This window comes from Physella acuta, unplaced genomic scaffold (genome assembly GCF_028476545.2).
Source record: "Physella acuta isolate Inbredline_101_S28 unplaced genomic scaffold, ASM2847654v3 ptg000374l, whole genome shotgun sequence".
Lineage (NCBI taxonomy): Eukaryota > Metazoa > Mollusca > Gastropoda > Physidae > Physella > Physella acuta.
Window position 1 is genome coordinate 895,117 of NW_026731893.1, and position 6,000 is coordinate 901,116.

A 6,000-nucleotide genomic window follows, 5' to 3' on the forward strand; every position below is an offset into this window, starting at 1 on the left:
AGAATGTATTTGTTTAGCATGTTTTTCTTTTCAGTAATTTTTTTTTAAGATTCAAATCAAGCTTTCTAATCGAGACCGATTGCTGACTCATAATCTGCACCTCGCATAGGCCGATTTGTATTTTCTTGAAAATAATGAGAATCGTACAAAAATCCAATTTACATTATCTTAAGACTTATGATCAGCATCTCATAGGCTAGTTTGCCTTATCTTGATAGCACCACAGGAAGGCCGATTAGTTTTTATCTTAAAACTTATTATCAGCATGACATAAACCGGTTTGAATTTTCTTAGGAATAAATTTGAGCGTCGCACGAATGTCGATTAGTATCTTGACCTATGATCAGTACCACACAAGAGCCTATTCATCTTTTCCTAAGATTGATAAGAAGCCACACATAAGATGAATAAATGTAAGCATCAGGCAAAACAGATTAGGATCTTCTTGGGTCCCACACATTTGCTACCCTTACAATATTCGTGATGTACCGAATCTACTTCTCCAACAGCTGTTACATGTAACGCCATTAAAATTTTCACTTTGCTTAGCTCCTCTTATTTAACTACTCCCACAAATTTGAACATTGCATTTTAACCATGTCTTTTTCATCTGGTTAACTTCCATTAATCCGATCGTTTTATAGATTTTTATAAGGATTTTTCTTTTTCATTTTGTATATTTATATTTCTTCTTTTACACTTTTCTCTCAATTTCCATTCCTTCATTTGTTTAACACTTTTGTTCTGATCGTTTTCATTGTTTAAAAAATCCTATTGAATTTATTCACGATGCACTGCCAAAATAAATTGGTAATAAATCATTGTCTAGTTTTGTATCAAGCACTTGAGCGATGTTTTGGTTTAAATTAAAGTATGTAGTAGCTGTTTTTCCAGTGGCTTAATATTTATTTGACCACGTAAAGCCGGCAGATGTATCATTCTTTATATTAGTGTGTACATTTTTTTATGGCTGTGGTTTGGTTAGTTAAGGTTAATCTTTAGCTGTGTAACCTATTTTATCACTAACATTACTGTTCCGTGAAGTCTTAAATACAGCGATTAGGATTTGATGATCGTAAACTTTATTCTGACAATTCAGCGCTGAAAGAGTTTTGCGTTCCATGAAATAATATGATTTCTTAAAAGACAACAAATTTTAATCTACTTCAGTTTAATGTCCCACAATAGTCCATCAATAATCAATTGTCAGATTTCTAAAATATTCTTAGCTCAAACTCTACATCTTCAACACATGCTGCTTAAGCACATTATTTTTGACAGACAGCAGGCTCGATACTCCGAGAGCAAGCCAGTTGTATGACAGACAGCAAGCATGTTGCTCTGACAGACAGAACGCTCGATCTTCAGACAGACAACAAGGCGGATACCCAGACAAACGACAAACACAAACATCAAGGAGACAGAAAACGTTGTCCTTAGACAGGCATATAGATTTATCTTCTGAAGGACAACATAGATGTTGCTTCGACAAACAGCAAGACTGATCTTCAGACAGACAATAATACTGATGCCCAGATAGCTTACATGCTGGTTGTGCTAGCAAATAGCAAACACAAACACTATCAACATACAGACTAGAAGCAATTTCATCTGTCAGATAACGGAATTCATCTTCAGACAGAAAAGATAGATGTTCCTCCGTCAAACAGCAAGCGATATTATCAGACAGACAGCAAGCCTGTCGCTCCGACAAATAGCATGACATGACTTTAGACTGAGAGAAAGTCATATATTTAGACAGACAGCAACTTATGACTTTAGAAAGACAGCTAGTCATGTCTTTAGACAGACAGGAATTCATGAATTCAGGCAGACAGCAAGTCATATCTTTAGACAGACAGCAAGTCATATCTTTAGGCAGACAGCAAAGCATATCTTTAGACAGACAGCAAGTAATATCTTTAGACAGACAGCAAAGCATATCTTTAGAAAGACAACAAGTCATATCTTTAGACAGACAACAAGTCATATCTTTAGACTGACAGCAAGTAATATCTTTAGACAGACAACAAGTCATATCTTTAAACAGACAGCAAGTTATATCTTTAGACAGACAACAAGCCATATCTTTAAACAGACAGCAAGTTATATCTTTAGACAGACAGCAAGTCATATCTTTAGACAGAGAGCAAGTCATATCTTTAGACAGACAGCAAGTCATATCTTTAGACAGACAACAAGTCATATCTTTAGACAGACAACAAGTCATATCTTTAGACAGACAGAAAGCTATATCTTTAGACAGACAGCAAGTCATATCTTTAGACAGACAACAAGTCATATCTTTAGACAGACAGCAAGCTATATCTTCAGACAAACAGCAAGTCATATCTTTAGACAGACAGCAAATTATATATTTAGACAGACAGCAAGTCATATCTTTAGACAGACAGCAATTCCTGAATTCAGTATTACAGCAAAACATGTCTTTAGACAGACAACAATTCATGACTTTAGACAGACAGCAAGTCAAATCTTTAGACAGACAGAAAGTCATATATTTAGACAGGCAGCAAGTTATATCTTTAGACAAACAGCAAGTCAAATCTTTAGACGGACAACAAGCCATATCTTCAGGCTGATAGAATGTCATATCTTCAGACAGACAGCAATTCCTGACTTCAGAGAGACTGCAAGCTGGGTACTCAGATAGACAGCAAGACATGGGTATGACAGACACCAAGTCTGATTCCATCCAAATCAGCAGTTCTTATCCTTTGACTGAGAGCTAGCCTGTTGATTCGAAAATTGCGAAATATACTCTCTCATACAGCGAGATATACTCTCTTAGACAACGATGTATACTCTCTCATTAAGCGAGATATACTATCTTATAAAGCAAAGCTGTATTCATACATACAGTACGCTCTCAAACAGCGACATATAATCTCTGAGACAGCAAGCTGTACTCTCTGAGATATCGAGATATTCTCTTATACAGCAAGAAGCACTCTCTCAGACAGCTAGCTATACTCTCTCAGACAGCAAGCTATTTATCTCTAAGACAGCAAGTTATACTCTCTAAAACAGCTGTTTACTTAACTATAGCTAAAACAAAATGACAGTGCATTTCTTTGTTTAAATTGGACGTCAATACAGATTCGATCACTGAAACGAATAGTCACGCAGCGAGATTAAATGCAACGTCTAGTACTTGATATTTTTTTACGGTAGGCGTGGCTTATCTATGTTTATATACTAGATTCTACCTCGCGTGCTTGTGGATGAAGTATAGATCACACTCACTATCGACGAGGTACGACAAACTATAATGATACCACAACACCGTCAAAGTAGCTCAACTTAAATTATGATCGGTGTAAAATTGGTCAAACTACATTAACGTTAAGCTTTTATCAATAACTTCCCGTTCGAACGAAAATGTTTAGCCACTGATTAAATATCCCCAATCTTCTCAGCGAAAATTTGTCGTTTTGAAATCATAAAGTTTGCCTTGAGCAAAATTGAATTCTACGTCGGAACACATGGTATAATTAAAAAATGCAACAATTTTCTTAACTAATCTAAAAATTGATTTGCTCTGAAAATTTAACTTTATCGTCAAAAAATTCGTCATTGTTTATTAAAGTAATCTGTTACCAGGTATTAACTTATCTTTATTAAGCCAATTATAACTTTCTAGTGGTTTCTATCCATTACTAGGTATTGCATAAAAATAGTGTATTCATATTTAAAACATAAAGCGGTAGCAAAAAAAGAAACGATGCTCACCAAAATGTATGACCTATACTCTAATTATGAATGCATCTATAGAATAGTCTAGCCAACTGCAACTACTTGTCTTTATATTACTGGGTAGCGGGAAGTGTATGTTAGAAGGTTTATCTTTATAAACAACATAGCTGTATGGTTAAACTTATAAATAAAATATAAAATAAATACCAATGATTAACTTTAAGTGAAGATAAACAAACAAGCTTACAGCTTTAAAAAACCGACAGAATGAGTTTTGTATTGTGCGAAATAACATTTACTCTACTTTTCTTTGTGAGTAAAAACAAATATATACTACTTGGTTCTAAAAAGCTTTATCCTTCTTTATCCGTCGCTTTCTATTAAATATTTGTTAGCTGAGGAAATGGAATGCAATCGTGACGTGTTTAATATTTTTATTTATAAAATATAAGAAATAAATTAAATTTTTTATTCGTTTTATTCTGCAAAATACCTAATTTTCATAAAATAGAAATGAATGATATTTTTTTTACAAAACTTCACCACCCTACAGAAAACGTAATGGAACCAGTGTTTCTTCCAGACTTTTTTCTCCGGGGGGGGGGCACTTGAAATCTTCGGGGGGGGGGCGGTAAACTTTCTTCGGGGGGGGGGGGGGCGAACACTGTTAAAAGTATATATTTTCTATATAAATTATATAAATTTCATTTCGTTCGGGGGGGGGGGGGGGGGGCGGTAAAAAATTTTCGGGGGGGGGGGGGGGCGTAGCCCCCTCGAAGAGATGCCTGGAAGAAACTCTGAATGGAACTTAAATTCTATTGTAACCAGTTTTATTAGCTTCGATTAATTTTCTTCATTTCTTTTTTGTTCAAGGTTTTTATTTTATTTTGTGTGTGCCTTTTTCACAAAACTTGTATCACCTTTAATTGTCTAAGGAGGTTTATTCTTTCATCCCTCTTAATAATGTCACACTAGTTGGGCTAGTGTCAATAAATAGGTCTAATGTATAAGAGGTGATATTTTTTTAAAGAAATGAACATCCTGCGAATCGGGTTAAGGATATCTAAGAGTTTTTGAGAAACGTTATAGCAAATCATTTCTCGCTCGATGACTCGTTTCTGAAAAATGCTCGTTTATTTAGACACCCTTGTGTTAAGGTCTCCCGTACTCAATATCTTTAGGGTTGTATTTTTAGCTTAAAGTCTAGGCAAAGCTTGGGTTTAAGACTGTAGATATTTTTGAAAATTAAAAAAGAATTTTAAATACCACGGTGGAACGGCTAAGTTTGGTGTGGGAGAGCATTTTTTTCTAGTTCTACCACTGGTAAATACCTGGTAGTTTTTGATAAAATAGTAGGTGGATTAAATTTGATATCTAGACATACTTTTATATGTGATATGCATATAATATATATATATATATATATATATATATATATATATATATATATATATATATATATATATATATATATATATATATATATATATATATATAATATATATATATATATATATATATATATATATATATATATATATATATATATATATATATATATATATATATATATATATGTAGGCCTATTTATCCTTTTATCCTGATATGCTACATTAGTTATTTTTACATTCTTTTATCGCGCTTCCTGTGTAGTGCTTAATTTTAATTCTTTTTCCGACATTGGTCGAAACTCGGGATCGAAATTTTGAACACCTGTACTGGGTTGATTTGTTTTACAGTTGGCAGTACAAAAATAACAAAAATATAAAGCGATATTAAACTTGACTGAATAGGATGTTGAATTAATATTTTTTGTTCATTTGGTGTGCAACTGTTTTTAGTAATACAATTCAATTGTATTAAAATATTATTGATGAAATAATAGTAAATTAATATAAAACGTTTTAAATAACAAGATTTTTATAACTTTGCACAAAAAAATTAGAAGACAAATAACTTGTATTCATATTTTTATCAAAGAAAAATCATTTATCTTTTCTTTTAAGTCATATGTATATAAAAGCTTGTTATTAAAACTTGTTTTAATTTTATTTTTTCGTCAGCAACTGACTTAATTTTTCTAAATCACACTAACAAAAACGTTGCATGAATGTAGTAAATTTTATCTTAGCATGAAACAGCATTAAATAAAACTATTGTTAGGTTATGATATAGACAAGCTAATCATATTTTGTTTTATTGTTGACAGTTTACAGATACATTTAGCCAATGTCCGTGGTTTGAATCAGGAAGTGTCAAGATTCTGTGGTTTAGCCGTGACTT